Source organism: Sturnus vulgaris, chromosome W, assembly GCF_052056855.1.
Source record: "Sturnus vulgaris isolate bStuVul1 chromosome W, bStuVul1.hap1, whole genome shotgun sequence".
In the NCBI taxonomy this organism is placed as follows: Eukaryota; Metazoa; Chordata; class Aves; order Passeriformes; family Sturnidae; genus Sturnus; species Sturnus vulgaris.
In genome coordinates this window covers 36,435,113-36,452,552 of record NC_142282.1, presented here as the reverse complement: position 1 = coordinate 36,452,552, position 17,440 = coordinate 36,435,113, and the positions used below count along the sequence as shown (strand labels likewise).

At 44.9% G+C, this 17,440-nt stretch overlaps 1 long non-coding RNA gene across 1 annotated transcript in view; it reads right to left on the bottom strand.

Annotated features, from left to right (window-relative positions):
* The window catches only part of LOC148220114 (uncharacterized), a 643,144-nt gene extending 626,253 nt beyond the window's left edge, over positions 1–16,891 (bottom strand). The window contains exon 1 of the long non-coding RNA XR_015798850.1: positions 16,750–16,891. This is a non-coding gene — a long non-coding RNA (uncharacterized LOC148220114). The remainder of the gene's footprint in view (positions 1–16,749) is intronic.
* Between the last annotated feature and the right edge of the window lie 549 nt (positions 16,892–17,440).

Below are 17,440 nucleotides of genomic sequence, written 5' to 3'. Positions count from 1 at the left end.
TAGGTGTTGAAACCTTCATAAATCGGGAAATGAACTTGGCCAAAGCCACCCAGATGGTTAACACCTGAGGGTCCATCAATCGAGCCGGTCCTGCCCACTCTCAACCCCTGCACACAGTGGATGGGGACAAGGTCCCTGTGGCACACATGAAAGGTATTTTAGGAAAGACTGTTTGGATTAATCCCACCACAGGCAAAGGCAAACCAATCCGTGGGATTGTTTTTGCTCAAGGACCTGGTTGCACTTGGTGGGTAATGCAGAAAGATGGGGAAACCCGTTGTGTACTGCAAGGAGACCTAATTTTTAGTGAGAACTGTATGTAAGGTTTCACTTTGTGTTATATATCTCTAACAGGGTATTGGTTTGGGTATGATGTAGATGGTAATAGAATAAGGGGTGGATTATGTCCTGGGGTACAATGCAAAAATGTGTATTCTATCACCATCTGTTAAAATGTGGGAGGGGTGGTGATCCTTATCTCTGTGGGAGATATCCTCTGCTGATGTGCCATCTGATAAGATCAGGGGGATGATCATCGTTATCTTTTCACAACCCATCCTTCCTCCAGAAGATATATTCTCTTAATGGGCCATTAAGTCCCATTGTGTGACTGATAAGATTACATCATCCCACTGGGAGGTGCTCCAGCCAGGGGGAGGAGCCAAACATTTCCTACCTAGATAAAAAGTGAGATTTGGAACACCAAGGCAGTCCTTTCCACTGCATCCCAGAGGAAAGTTGGACTTTTTCCACATCATCGCTGGATCTTCGGAGGAAAACTGCACCTTCTACAGGAGCAATGCTTCAACTCAACAACATCTGTCATCCAGGAGGACTGCAGCCACCATTTATACAGACTGCTCCCAACACCCTGACTGATAGGGTGTCAGGTTGTATTTCTGACTTTGTTGGTGGTTTTTCTTTTATATTATTGCATGTATTTTATTTTTTCTCTTTTCTCCTATTAAATTGTATTACTGACTTGGAGTCTCGCACTGGTTTTACTTTCAAACCAACACAACCCCAAACCTCGCTCCCCGGGATCCCTCAAAATTCCACAAATTCTCCCCCAAAATCGACCTGGATCTCCCCAAATCCCCCCCCTCCCCAAATTCACCTGGGAACCCCCAAATCCCCAGAATTCTACCCAAAATTCACCTGTGACCCCAAAACCCGACAAATTTGCACCAAAATGATTGGCAAATTTACACACTCCATTTTCCCACAAAAGGATCTAGAGCTGAATCATTAAAAAACCCGGTACAATCACGGACAAAGACCCTCTTAACTAATTAAAGTTAGAAAGTTCTTTGTTTATTCTCCGGTGGGCGTAAGGGGAGTCACCTCCAAAAGGCGTGACAGCCCTGAACAAGGTTCTTTGCCATCTATTTATTCCCCAAGATCTTACATACAATACATAGGCATAAACCCAGCACCTCCCATCCCCATCCCATATTAAAATGAGCCCATTAGTCCTTCTCGCGTGCACAGCTCTTCTCTTGAATTGGGTCGGTGGTCTCGAAATGGGTCAGTGGTCTCGAAGGATGAAGTCAAGAGAGTCTTCATCAAGTCTCAGTGACACTCTGGCACGATCCAAGGCTCCGTGCTTCATGGTTAGCAGTTTACTTATTTTACGTTTTCTCTACGTAAATTTATAATAGCAGACAATTATACCAATTAGCTCTAACCTAAGCATCTAGTAATTATTAACCTACCATTTACCTACCTAACTTACATCTTGGTCATGGAAACTACTTCTACTCTTAGCAAAAATCTTAACTTTTTACAAACATGATTCAGAGCCCTGGGTGCTTCATATACAAACTAAACGGAAAAAAGCGTTCTATTAATTCTCAGCAAAAAGACTTCCTATTCCTCCTTCTTTTGGACAAAACTGCCTTCACTTTCAAACTTATTCTCTTGCTCACTTGCCTGCATAATGCTTAGTCCCTGTTCTGCATGCTCATTTTCTTCACTTTTACAAGGAATCCTCTCCTCATCTTCTTCTTCCCCTGCTTCTTCCATTTCCTGTGTCAAGATCACCTGTTTCTCTGTTAGATTTGTTTCTCCAGCTGATTTTTGACAACTGTCCCTATCTTGTGGCACCGCTCGCTCGAGAGAGGTGATTATCCTGCTCTGCTCTGGGCTGGGACAGCGCTCTCTTCAAGCCCTGGGGGCAATTTTGGATGCCACAACGTCAGAAAGACCTCAGGCTATTGGAGAAATGTCCAAAGGAGGGACACAGAGATAGTGAAGAGGCTGGAGGGGAAGCCATACAAAGAGTTGCTGAGGGCATTTGGTTCAGCTGCAGAGAGGACACCGAGCTCACACCTCACTTGGGACCTCTCACCTCCTCTCAAGGGCAGCACAGGGACAGCTTTGCTCTCTGCTCTCTGCGACCAGGGACAGGAGCCAAGGGAATGCCAGGAGCTGTGTCAGGGGACGATTAGGCTGGCTATCAGGGAAAGGTTTTTTTCCTCAGAGGCTGGTCAGGCACTGAATAGGTTCTCCAGGCAATGGGCACAGCCCCAAGGCTGCCAGAGATCCAGGAGTGTTTGTCCAATGCTCTCAGGGATGCAGAGGGTGGGACTGTTGGAGTGTCTGTGCAGGGCCAGGAGTTGGACTTTGACGATCCCTAGGGGTCCCTTCCGACTCAGGAAACTCTTACCATTTTCCCCTCTTTCCTCTCCTTGCACAATGCTCTCAGCTAACTGTTCCACCGTATGTTCCACTTCTGAAACCTCCGCTACTTCTTTCCAGTTCAAGCACAGTTCTACTGGTTACAATCCAAAGATATACAGATTGAAAAAACAACCAAAAAGAAACAACTGTTTGGAATGTCGTGGTCTTATCTAGATCTCGAACTATGAAGTCGATTGTGCCTTGCAAGTTCTAAAAGCAAAACAACAACAAAAAACACCCACCACACCCTTTTAACATAGGGATTTGTTTTCTTCTAAGAAATCCATATCCCTTCTCAAAATGGATCTATTTCAGTAAGAGATCATCTTGAATAGATCACTTACTATCTAAAGAACCTGGAACACTCAAATCCATAATGATAAGCCTGTTACCTTGTCGTTCTCTGTTCCAAAGGCAAATGAATTTGCTCAAGTGCCGTTTGTAACAAGGACAGAGTTCAAAGTGTGGCTCTGAGAAATGTTTTGGTTTCCCCCTCCTATCTCTATCAAAAGCCCTTTCTTCAATGGCTGAAACAATACTTGAAAGAGTCTGAATTTTAAAGGTCATGAAAATTTTCTCAAAAGTGAAAAATTAATATAGCAGTCAGGTTTTAAACCAACGGGAATTTTTGTTTTACCTGTTTGAAGATTTCCTTCACACTAAAATGCTGGCTGAAGGAAACCTAGAAGAAATCAATTCCCACAGAATGCTTCTGGTTAAGCCATTACGTCATCTATTACAATTTGCTTCAGTGTCCCGTTCCTGTCCAATTGAAGGTCCCTGTTTAAGAGACTCAAGTACGGAGAGAAATAAAATTAAATATGACTACAGTGCCTTTAAATCTAAATCGAACTTCCTGATCAATCTCATAAAACCTTTAGGCTAAATGTTGCCATTGATCTGTTTCTTCTGAACACAATCACGTCCTGCCTTGTTAGAGATTAGTTCATTACAAAGAAAGAAATGCACAGAAGTTAAAATATTTCCAAAGAAGCATTTGACATCCTTCCTTTTGGATGGGGATCCATTCCATCACTGCTTACATAAGAGGTCAAATTACTGTCTTCCATGTTAGTTCTGCACTGTGCTCAGCGGAGCCTTTCTGGTTTATTTGCCTTTGACTTGGACATAAAGCTGAGTCTTGATTTAAGAAAAATCAATATTCAGACTTGTTTTCATTTACACGGACATTGGCTTGGTCTCCTAAACAAAGAGAATGATGGGGAATTTATGTAGGTGTTCAGATAGGTAACATTCTCTTTCCTCAACCTGGCATTGTATTTTCACTTGGCCTGTTACCTCTGGCTTTGTTTAAACGGCTCAAATTATTAGGAAGAGTATCAAACTTCCAGCTCTAACCACAGTCCCACTGCTAGCTGTGTCAAGGTATGTGCATCTGCTCCTCAGGTCCATACTGCTCTTCTAATGTGCCTCTGATCGAGCAGCTAGGAAAGACCTCCTGGGTGTTTGAACAGTGCTGCTTCCTCTATGGCTTCAGAGCTGCTGCTAAGATCTTCAGGAAGGAGAGCGGTATTGTACCAATTTTTAGATGATTTTAAAGTTGCAAGTGCTTGGCTATCTTAACCATCTTAGTTGCTAGAACTTTGAATGAGATCAAATCTATGAGTGAAGAGATGATGGTGCAGACCAACATCTGATTCCAGTGATCCAAGAATCTGCGCTACTACTTTGACCTTCTGAATAAGGCATGGATGTGATTGTATGCACAGTAATACTGATGTCCTATGGTTTTTGAATGATAGCAGTCTTCCTTTGTCCCATTCCTAAACCGTGGGCATTATTTGCCTTAACCTTGTTCACTAGGGACATTATTCTATATTCGTACATGAAGTGAAAAGCACTCTTTTTCCATACCTTCACACAACAGCATTAAAACAAGGCCTAAGTAGTACAACCAATGTTCAAAGATGCTCTACCTTTTAAGTTGACGATACAAAATTCATACCTTGTTCTAATTTGATCTCAAGAAGAAAGGGTGTTCTCCAAATACTCCTTCAGCTCTTCCTCACAGCTCACCGTTTTCCTTTTTCTAAAATTGTATCCAGATCTCTTTGATCATCTAAGGCCACATAAAAAAGCTAGTAAAAATGGTTTCGTAGCTACTAAAATGTCCCCAACTATTTAGGATTCAGAAAAGTTAATTATGCACATACATTCTACACCCAGAAGAGAAAGCTACCTCAGCAAAACTCATCGCTTATGAAAATCTTCCTAGATAATGAACACCTCTGACACTGCCACCCCAAGTTGCTTGTTGAAACAATGAGAACCTCACATCCAATCAGACTCTAGACCTGCACAAGGTCTCGTAATAGCAATTTGCAGCCACTTTCTACAGAAAGCGGCAGTCATCTCTATCACTGTTGCCATACCAAGAATAAAACAGGACTGTCCATTCAGTGTGAATCAAGCAGTTAGCAAAAATGCACCTGACAGAATGAAACTGAAGACTAGAAATTCCCATCTAGAAGATTACATTTTTAATTTTATAGCAGGTATTTTGAATTTCAGGGGGCTCTTTGCATTAAGAAGTCCTGTCTTTATAGCACACCCTTGTTTTTATGTTTCTACCTGTATCATGTCCATTTAGCCATCTCTTTAAAATCACTCCAAAGAAAAACATTCAAGTGAACAAGTTCTTTCTAAACTGCTGGAAGGTGGAATGAATGAGTAAGAGGATATGTAACATGATAAAAGGCTGCCTGGAATTTTACGACTGGTATCCAACATGGCATCTTCTATCTGGAGAGTAAAAAATAAGAGTCTCCAAGTAAACTGCTAAGAATGCGGATTATCAAAACTTCTGTTTATTCTGGCACCATAAAGCACCAAATCACATTCTATAATTTATTCCTTTAGAAACAACTGCTCAACTTTTTTTATATATGGAAAAGATTGGAAGACATTTGGGAGATCATTTCCAGCTATTCCTAAAGTCTGATCTTAAGCAGACTGGGCCATACCTAATTCATTGCTATCATATGCATTTCAGATAGAAATGATCATAAAAATATAATGTATTTATATTACAAATAATAAACACAAGAATTATGAACACTTCCACATGAAACTCTTCCACACCAAACTGTTTCTTTGGAGTGTTTTGTCACACTATGTACCTCTTTCTAAGGTGACATCAATAGCCTACCACGCAGAAGGCATTGCAGGTGGGAGCACAGGAAGAACAGACTAATCCCAAGGAGTGATGAAAATATATGTCATCAAATAAAAGAAACGTACATCCACATGCTCCACTTCTTCTTCAAACCTACATTTTAGTTTCTCAGTCATCTGAAGCATGTTGGAGTGCACAACTTCAGCATCTTCTGCTGTGCAAATGTTCATATCCAACAGGGTCATCTGAAGGAAAAGAAGAACAAATTATTGACATGCACAGAAGAAATACTGTGTGGCTTTCAGAGAGCCTGGCTAAACGTAGTGTTTCTTTTCTTGTAATGGACAGGGATAGATTCAGCCTCCTACATGCCACTTTACATTAGTAAACAATACCATCTGGTTGGACACAAAGGGAGAAATTGAGGCAGAGGTGGAATTTCTTTCCCAAGATAAGACAGATTTAGCATAAGGGCTGAGGCTCCTTGCATCTTCCACATTCACATAGGACAGCACTCACTTATTACTGGCATTTGTTACGGCTTTTCCACATTTCAAGTACAAATATCAACTACTACTGTGAAACCAAACAGATGGCTTAGTTTTTGAACAGAGTAAGGCAGAGGTTAAAAACAAATTCCACTTGTTATCTCAATGGTTGGTGAATCCTCAGACACATTTTACTCTAATGACACATTGGACCACGGCTATCACAGCCAAAAGCTGTGGCACTCAACTTGCACATCTGCTGTTTCTCCTGACATTTGCCCTCGACCAGCTCATACTGGATGCTCATTTTCTCCACACACTCCACATTAGGGCTGTCTGAATGCTATGGAAGAGACCACAGTCAAAATTCCCATCTTTCATAGTGCAGTGTGACATGGAAACATGACAGAGGCCATGTGCTGAATCTCAGCACACGGAACAGATCCCAGCAGTGCCTACAGACCTTTGCCTACAGACACCAGACACTACCAGCCAAAGAAATCAAGGCATTTTCATACACAGCTCTTTATCATTATGCTTCAAAGTAGCAAGGTGTAACGGCTTTTTCCCGGCCTAAACAGTCTTTCACCCTCCTCCGGTCTAGCTCAGGTGTTAGGCTGATATTCCCCTGGGCCTTAGCCACAGAGACGTAGATAAGATATCAAAAGAGGCTCTTTCCCCTGATAAAGTTACAGGTTTATTTCTCGTGGGTAGTGAGTGAAAAGGGAAGGGAAAAGAGCGGGGGAAGAGAGAGAAAAGAGGGGGAACGACAGGGTAAAAGCGTGGGGGGGGGAAAGAGAACAGGGGAAGAGAAAAAGGGGGGGAAAAAGGAAGAGCGGGATAAGAGATCTGGGGGAAAAAAAGAGATGCGGGAAAAGAGAGCGAGGTCAGCGGGTCCTGACCTTTTCTAGGGTCTGGAAAGGGGGGGCGGGGAGAAATTGGATCCCAGCCAGCTCTGTGTGGCCAGGAGGGGAGAGGGACCAAGATACAGGGTACAGCAGGGGTCACGGGATGTACCATTTACAATGTATCTAGGAAACGCAACATCTCCCCGTTTTTTGTTTCACAAAGTTGAAAGAAGGATATTGGTATCATTCAAATTACGATTTTGCCCACCACTTGTAGCTGGCGGGAGGGTTAGATTGTTTCAAGTCTTTCATTTCTATGTGATTGACTACTGAGGTAGAGGGAATGAGACTATGAATAGCCTTGAAAACCAAGTGACGTAGGATCCCGAACGCCATTATTACAAGGAAAAGAATAACAAAAATTAATATAATTGTTTTGACTATAGATGTCCACCACCCTGTGAGTCCCCAGCCTTTGAACAGTCTATTGAACCAATCTTCAGATTCTTGCTTTACTTGTCCGATTAAGTTGTTCATGTTTCGGAGGGCAGCATGGATGTTAGGAGCTTTCGAGGTCAGGTCCATACAGCAAAGTCCTTCAAATTCCTGGCACTCATGTCAGTGTAGTAGCAAGAGAAAATCTATAGCAGCACGATTTTGGAGTGTGGCCTGCCTGGTGATTTCCTCGTCTTCTAGGAGGGAGCTGATTGCGGTGGATGTTAAGTTTGCCTGTTTGACTACCCAACACTCTAGGTGGCCCAATTCGCCTAGAGCTTTAGCTGCTGCAACCCACGGAAGAAACAGGGATGCAGCAATTCTTTTGGACTTGGCCCAATGGAAAATTTCAGAATTACAGTTTGGGTCCATATTGTCTGCACTTCGTTTTTGGATTTTATTACCTGATTTGTTTTTGTGAGTCCAATCACTAATTAAGGTTTCGTTGGGTGCCAACAGGGACAACCGACCGAAGGTGCATGGCCCTCCTAAGAGCCGAGAAGGAATTCCTGCCCATGCCCGGTCTCCACAAATTAAGAACAATCCCTTTGGGAGGCTTTTGGGGCTTGAATAAGTTGGGGTATCAGTTGCAATATGGCTTATAGTATTGCACCACCTTTTGGCAGTGAATTCCCCACGATGTTGCATTATGTTGTGGAATTCCTTTATGCTAGAAGGTTTTGGGAAGATTCTAAAGTGAATGCAATATTGTGCTGGGTAGGAACCTAGCAGTTCTAATTCTTGGGGTTCTTGAGCTGTTTTGGGCAAACTTGGCAGCAGCTCTTCTATGGGGTTTTTATTTACTCCAGCTTGCTGCCTATGATTTTTGTGTGATGACATGGTGTGTGACTCAGGAATTTCATTGGGCAAGTGTGTTTCAAAACTGGCTGAATATTCTCCAGCCTTCAATGGGATTCGTACCAGGCAGGTGGACATAGGGTTTGCTGTTGCTGCTGTGGACAGACATATGTTTTCTTGTTGGAGCGTCTGTGCCAGGGTCACCCAGACGTTCTGACGTGGCTGAGGGAGGATCCATGCAGCTGCTAGACTGTTCAGTGTTAGCAGGAAGACAGCTTGGATGGGGTTCATCACGGGACTGAGAGAAGAGAAGGTTTTCTCTAGAAGGAAAAACAAACATTATAAAACCTGTTAAAAGTCTCTATTTGCCGGAATGCCACCTTCTATGAGGATTTCTTTTCCTTTTTTTCTGCGGCGTCTTCTTTTTGAAGCCACAGCTACCTGCTCCTCGTTCTCCTCAGTTGGAGCAGGATGTTTGGGAACAAACGGTTTCACCCACTTTTGGGGAATCCATCGAGGGCCTGAGGGAGTGGATACGGACGCATAGCCACGCCCCCAGGTAACAAGCTCATAGGGACCTTTGATTTCCCAGGTTTCTGGGTCCCTAATCAAAACTGGAGGATGTTGGGATAACTTGAATTGTTTACTACTTTTAAAGTGACGTACCACAGGTGGACTCATGTTTTCAAATGAACAATTCAGGAAATTGATAGAAAACATGGCTTTGCAAGGCTTCTGCTGTGGAGACATCCACACAGTTGAACTGCTCTGTTTAGCCAAAACCTGTTTGAGTGTCTGATTGGCTCGCTCCACTATACCTTGGCCTGTGGGGGAGTGGGAGGTGCCAGTTTTATGTTCCACTCCCCACTGCTGGACGAATTCCAGGAACTCCTTGGACTTATACGCTGCACCCTGATCAGTTTTGATTTCCTTAGGGATCCCCAACACTGAAAAGGCTTGCACTAGGTGTTGTTTAGCATGCATAGCCCTTTCTCCTGCATGGGCAGAGGCATAGACTGCACCTGAATATTTGTCAATGCTTACATGAACATATTTGAGGCGACCAAAACTAGGAATGTGTGTGATGTCTGTTTGCCATACCTCACAACTGCCAAGACCTCGGGGGTTAACCCCCATGCCTATTGAGGGCATGGTGTGCAGCTGACAGTTGGGACAGGTGGCCACAATGGCTCGAGCCTGACTCCGTGTTAGCTGGAACTGACGCATTAGACCTGGTGTATTCTGGTGATACTGCTGGTGGCTCAGCTTTGCCTGTTGGAAGATGTCAGGAAGGCGTGCTTGTTCTGCTGGGGTTGCTTGTTCTGCTGGGGTTGAAAGGGAGTCTGCCTGACGGTTCCCTTCTGCAATTTCGCCTGGCAAATCTGTGTGTGATCTTACATGCATCACATAGAACGGATGTTCTCTATGAGAAATCAAATAAGTTAGTTTGGAAAGCAACCTGAAAAGCTGCTCATTTTCGATGTCTCTGAGCACTGCCTGCTCCGCCCTGGACACTATCCCCGCTACATAGGCTGAGTCTGTCACCAAGTTTATTGGCTCCGAGAACTTTTCAAAGGCTCTCACAACTGCTGCCAGTTCAGCTACCTGGGGTGACCCTTCCACAAATTCAACATCAGCTTCCCAATGCTGAGTCTGAGGATCTCTCCAAGTCATCACCGACTTGTGGGATGCCCCAGATGCATCTGTGAACACTGTGAGAGCTTTGAGTGTTCTCCGACTCCTCTTCTCACTAGGAATGAGGTGGAATTCCTCATTAAACAGCTTGTGAGACGGGGCATGGACTGATATTTGTCCTCTGTAGCTGTCCAGGGCTAATTGGAGACTGGCATTGCCCTGGAGCAAATGCTCAAACATCTCTTTAGTCTATTTTTCAGGAGAGTTCTTTCCCTCCACAGACAGTTTAACAGGGAGGTGAATACATGTGAAGTCACAGCCAGCCAGTTCATACAGTCTGATCCTTGCTTTCCAAATCAGCTGAGCTATTAACTCTTGTGGCTTAGTGATAGTTTTGGATCTTTGGTGGGAGAGGAAGACCCACTCTATGATTAAGAGTGACTCTCTCTGCTCCTTGATCCATTGGAATATTAACCCGTGTAAGTGTGGCAGTTTTCCTAGGATAATGAATTTGAAGGGCAGCTCGGGCTGGTAACGGTGAGCTTGCCTCTCTCCTAAGGTCTTTTGTACATTTTCAATTGCCGTCTTTGCCTCTGGGGTCAGTTCCCTGGGAGAAAGCAGCTCTCTCTCCCCTTTCAATAAATTGAAGAGAGGTTCTAGGTCCTCATTAGTGAGGCCTAGCCAGGGCCTAACCCAATTCAATGACCTACACAGGGAATGGAGATCTGCTAAGGTTTTTGGATTACAATTAATTTCCAATTTCTGCGTAACAATGGTCCGTGCAGTAATTTCCAGGCCCAGGTACTTCCAAGGTGGCATCCTTTGGACTTTGTCCTCCTGCAATTCAAATCCAGCAGAGGTTAAAACTTTAACCACAAGGTCAAGTGTGTCCTGGAGTAGAGAGTTATCGGGTGCACACACTAGCACATCATCCATGTAATGAAGGATGATGGCCTCCCCTCTCTGGGCACGCACCTGGGACAGCAATGAAGCCACATACCACTGGCAGATGGAGGGACTATATTCCCTGTGGCAGAACTCTCCAGTGGTAACACTTCATTGGGGCCTCTCGATTGATGGTAGGAACCGAGAAGGCAAACCGTGGGGCATCCTCTGGGTGTAAGGGAATATGGAAGAAACAATCCTTGATGTCTAGAACAGCCAATTGCCAATCTCTGGGAAGCATTGTTGGAGAAGGCATTCCAGGTTGGATAGACCCCATGTCTTCAATTACTTTGTTTATTTCCCGGAGGTCGTGGAGCAGCCTCCACTTGTCTTTCCCTGGTTTCTTTATCACAAAAATCGGGAAATTCCATGCACTTGTGGTCTCTTCTATGTGGCCTTTAGCCAATTGTTCCTCCACAAGCTCCTCAAGCGCCCTGAGCTTCTCCTTACTCATCGGCCACTGTGCTACCCACTTTGGGGTATCATCTAGCCATTTCAACTTTTGGGTAGGGCGCCCCACAGTGGCCACTTCTAAAAATCCCCAGGAGTTTTAGGAATAATTACTTTTACCCCCCACTGTGACATGGTGTCTCTCCCCCATAGAGGGCATTTATAATCTGTAACAAATGGACAGATGCTAGCCAATTTTCCATCCGGCCCCTCAATTTGTACGATGCTTTTTGATATTTTTGCCAATTTGACTCCTCCTACACCCTGGATTCTGCCTGCCACAGGCTGAAGTTCCCAATGTGACGGCCACATCCTCTCGGGTATGATAGTCACATCAGAACCCATGTCCAGTACCCCCTCCACATGGAGGTGATCTGATCCACGGGTTAGGTTACACACCAGAGAGGGCTTGTCCTCACCCACCACTTCTACCCAGTAGACTTCAGGTGATTTTCCATCTACTGGGACCTCCTGTGGAACAGGAATGGCCTGGGCAAGGATTTGTCCCTCAGCCAGGTAATATGGTGGTAGAGGACATCGTGCCAAGAGAATGAGGCCAGTTATGCTTCCCTTGATGGTCATGGGAGCCACCTCAATCTCTGGGGGTGTGTGTGCTGTGTCACCGACAACAAAGTACTCACTGTCCAGTTTCATGTGGTTTAACGTCACGTCCTGTGTACTGTTAGGTAAGTCCACTGTTATGACTGTCCAATCAGGTGACCTGAAATGAAAACCTCTGGTAGTCACAAGCCTAAAACGGCCTAGTGGCTTCCAAACCTTGTTAATTGAACATTTGATATTTTCATTGACATACATCCCCACACCCACTATCCCATCCTCCCCCTTTTTGTTTATGAAGAGAGAGTCTTTTGCGAGTGTGGAGCCCGCAGTATTTATAGCCGAGCGCGCTATGGTGTTAATGGCGGGTATGCGCTGTACAGTTAGTTTTTTTGTTTGTTGGTTTTCTTCTGTTTCTGGTTGTGTGGACAGTCCCTGGCGAAGTGTCCTGGCTGCTTGCACTGGAAGCAGATGATGTGCTGCAGTTGCTCTGGTGACACTGGTTGCTTCTTGGCTTCCGGTGTCACAGCTGCCATGGTCCTTGGGTGTGCCAGTCCTGGATTTCTTTCGTGTCCACTGAACAGTTCTGCTTTTTTTTGGCGCAAGCTTCTATCATCTGTGCTAAGCTAGGTGCTGGCTCCAGGGGAAGGCCAAGGATAACCCTACAGCAGGATTCATTAGCATTCCTCTGAGCCATTTCTTTAATTAATTCAGCTTGTACCCCTGGATCAGACACCTGTCTTTCCACTTGCGTACGAAGGCGGTCCACAAACTGTAAGAAACTCTCAGAAGTAAACTGTTTAATGTTAATATAACTGCCTTTAGTATCTAATGTTGGTAATTGATTAAAGGCTTTTTCTGCAGCATTGCATATTTTATGTAAGACAGACTTAGATAGTACTCTGGTTTGGTTTTCAGGGCAATGCCAATCTTTCTCCCCACATAGGTGTTCATATGTGATATCATTATTATCAGCATCCTTTGCATTATCTGAGCTTTTTAAAAGCTCTTGTAAAAGCACCTTTAAAGATCTTTTCCATAGGCTTTCCCATAGATCATATTCGGAAGGAGTTAACAGACCTCGGAAAAGCTCTTTGATATCATGTGGAACCAGTTCGTTTGAGTTAAAGGTGGCTCTCATCATGCCTTTAAAGATTTCACTATTCCTACCAAATTCTCTTTGTACTTTACAAATTTCTTTTTTATCTTGGTAGGACAAAGGTTGATAACTTCTTTTTCCGTTTCTCTTACCAAGATAAACTACAGGAGCAACTGATGGTACATACTCTTTCTCCTGGTGCTGACTTTCAGGTTTAGGCACCCCCCCCCCCCACCGGGCCCGGGAGGCCGCACGCCCCCCCCCACTACGGGAGCACCATCCATCCCCCAGGGGCTGTGGGCTGATCCCCCCTCACCCCCAGCCCCCCCATCACCGAACCTAGCAGGGGCTACATCGCCCTCCCCCACCCTGCAGCAGCTTGGAGGGAAGGAATGTGAAACCGGAGAGGGGGAGGGGTGGTGGAATTCAGGATTGCAACACCTGTGGGCGGGGTCGCCAGGTACCAGGCAGGACAGGGTCTTGGAGGGGGGAGGGGGCGGTGGAGCCGAGGGCAGGGATGGGTTATGGGAGGGGACAGGCTTAGGGGCTGGGACCAGAGGGTAAAGGGGGTTGCGGGATGAAGGAGGAGACACGTGGCTGCCACCATATCGGCCCCCCCCCTCTCCCTGGACCGCATGTCCAATGCTATCTGGGACCCCAATCCTGTCCTGTCCAGATACGGCCATGTGTTCGTGGCCCGGAGGGGAAGGGAACAAGGAAGGAGAACACTTACAGCCGTGCTGAGCATGCTGCATTTCCAAGGGAGACCCTAGGGTGCTTTCCAGGTTATGGTTATAGGGATTTTTGGAAAGGGAAGGTGAGCTTGAATCATTTTGCTGCTGCTGTCTGTTGTTTTCTGTCTGAATTAAAACTTTCCGAATTTGTAAGAATATTGGAAGGAATACAGAGGCAGTTTTATCTCCATTTTCTACTTTTGAAGTCAATAAATTCCCTATTTCATCCCAAAATGAAATCCAATTTATATTTTGCAATTCAAGGTCAGATTTTTCAACAGACAGCCAGCTGGCAAAACGAGCTAGTTTTTTATTAGATATTAAAACATTTCCTGAACTTAGTATTACTGTGAGTTGTTTTGTTATACTCTTTTGTAAAGCAGATTGCTGTATCCCCATAGTGTTAGCAATTTGCACTATATCTACCCCACTACAGTTAAAACACAGGAAAGGAGTTAGTTGTTAAGACGTACACCACGGTTTTCAGGCTTTACTAGATGCGGAACCGATGTTAATTTCGCCGTCTTTTTGTCAGCAAAACCTATGTGTGGCGCCCGCGCCTCTGTAGGGACCGGCCCCGCCGCAAACACCCGTAAAAACCGCAAAAACACAAAAAAAAACCCCTGTGCCGCAGCTCTGAAACCGATCAAAGCTGCCTGCCTGCTGCTCCGCGCCTGGGGTGGCCGCGTCCAGCCCCCCCACAGCCCCCGCGCCGCACTACGTGGCCACGAGCTGCTGAGCCGCGCGCACGCTGCAAACACTCCCGCGCCGCCTCTCCTCCCGAGAACAGCGCCGGGCCGGCAAAATGCCACCGGTGAGACCCCCCCGCGGAGCTCCGGGAACCACCCGCCGGAAAGGGACGCTTAACTCACCTTTTCTGTTGCAGGCAGACACGTGTGTGTACACGGTAGTGGATCCACGTCCCGAACCGACCTGTCTGAGCTCCTGACAGGCTGCCGGTTCGTGCTGAAAAGTCTTCGAACTGCACAAAATGCAGCTTAAAGAACTTTGAGCTAGTTGATCAGCTCCTATGCTGGTCGAATCCCGAAAATAGGAGTCACACCTAAACGTGTGAGCTTTAAAGAAACTACGCACGTGGAGCGCCAACTGTAACGGCTTTTTCCCGGCCTAAACAGAGTCTTTCACCCTCCTCCGGTCTAGCTCAGGTGTTAGGGTGATATTCCCCTGGGACCTAGCCACAGAGACATAGATAAGATATCAAATGAGGCTCTTTCCTCTGATAAAGTTACAGGTTTATTTCTCGTGGGTAGTGAGTGAAAAGGGAAGGGAAAAGAGCGGGGGAAGAGAGAGAAAAGAGGGGGAACGACAGGGTAAAAGCGTGGGGGGGGAAAAGAGAACGGGGGAAGAGAAAAAGGGGGGGAAAAAGGAAGAGCGGGATAAGAGATCTGGGGGAAAAAAAGAGATGCGGGAAAAGAGAGCGAGGTCAGCGGGTCCTGACCTTTTCTAGGGTCTGGAAAGGGGGGGGCGGGGAGAAATTGGATCCCAGCCAGTTCTGTGTGGCCAGGAGGGGAGAGGGACCAAGATACAGGGTACAGCAGGGGTCACGGAATGTACCATTTACAATGTATCTAGGAAACGCAAGAGCAAGGTTCTTAAAATTGCTACCAACTTCTTTGCTACCATACAGGCTACCAACATGCCAACAGGATGTGCTCTGGAGCAAGAGAAGGCAGGCACACAGCGGGAAGGCATGCTGCAAGGACACAGAGAAAGGAAGTATCTCCAACACTTCTGCTCTTCTTCTCATACTTCCCCTCATCTTCTCCAAGAGTTAAAAAGGAGTATTTTTGTATGATTGAGAAGGGATCCATGTCAAAATTAACTTTTGATTTCCCCCAGATTCATTCTAACCATGCCAGTTCCTGCTAGGTCTCACCATGCACAGGTGTTTGTACTGGCCAAAGGAAAGCCATGCCATAGGCAGCTTGTTTGGTTCTTACTCCCACCTCCAAGCAACTGAGAAGGTATGTGGGACCACACGGAACAAAGAATAGAGCAACCATGCACTCTCAAAGCAACTGTCTGCCTCATCGTTGCCCGGGAGAAAAGAAAATATTGCTTGAATTCCAGACGGTTCTCAGGATTTCCTGACCTACCTAGACTTTTGTTTCAGTTCTCCAGAGTTCTGCACTATTCGCTTCCATCAGATTTGGCATGTGTTGGAGGCAACAAGGTGCTATCAAAGTAGGAAACAAGAGTCAGGTATCCTAAAATACAAACCACTCAGTATTTCAAATATAAAGTTATGAATCCGAATATCCATACTACTGGGCTTTCTTTTATTTACAGCCATCTTGGCAATGAAAATAAACCTGAGATTGTTGTTGTTCAAGGCCAACTGTTTACTGCCCGATAAGGAACTAGTTGCCATCTACCTTGTTCCTACATCCACTATAAAAAACCTCCCTGAAAAGATCGCACTGCATTGCAACCACACCAATGCGTCTTGTGTTCAGGATGGATATTCAAACGTAGCAACGTTAGATTTTTATCCAGACTCCTCTCTTAATTTATTACGCAAATAAAATCCCACGCCATGGAGAAAAAATGCCTTGACAAAAGCACCAACTTCTAGCTCTCCACCCATCTTTGCCCATTTCTACTATGTTTCAAGATTTACTTCTGCATTCCTCCATTTTTAGAGCCTGGTTGACACCTATTAAGTGTAGCTGGGGCACTGAAAATCAAGAATGCATTCTTTCCATTCAAAAGAGCTGTACAGAAATAGATGTAGACCCTGTCTCACTGCTGCATTTAGCAATCACACATTGACAGGATGCAAAGTGCATTTTGTAGCCAAGTCCTTCATTAACTCCAGCAACAATTGTTTTCCTTTATGCTATACCCTCTTTTGCCATACCCGATATATTGCAAAACCTTCAGTCTCTGTTCACTGAGTACCATCTGCTCCTTTATCAACTTTTCCATTTCCATATTCACAGTTGGGGGATTCTGTATTTCTTCACTTGCCATAAATTCTCTGCAGGATGGAAAGTAGATATGTAGAATGGAATCACATGATATATGTGATATCATATGTGATATCACGTAGAAAGAAAAAATGATCAAGTATTACTTTGATAGAAACCAAAAGTGAACACTAGCCACTTTGTGTTGCTCATTGTCCAAAAGAAGACTGCCACATTTCTGACCTGAAACTCTGAACTACCCACGTCTTTTGCATGAGCTTCCAGTCCTTGACTCCCCCTTGCCATTTCAGTTGATGCCATTTTTCTTTCGCAAGCTCTGATTTCATTCGATTCAAGAGTAGCTTGGCAGTTGCCCTCTCATTATCCAGCAGTGCTCTGTTTATATTCTGTGTATTAAAAAATAAAACCAGAAGTAGAAGCAGAATACAACATGCAAAAACAAACAAAACATTGTCTCTTATACAGAAAATGAGGGGAGAAAAGAAGACAAATGATAACCAATACCCTGCCAAGTAGAAATTTCTTCTATATTTCAGTGATTGATAGGCAGAAAAAATGAATTTCATTTGGGGAAAGAAAGACATTCTAGGAATATTCAGACTGCTATCTTGCCCCAGGTAA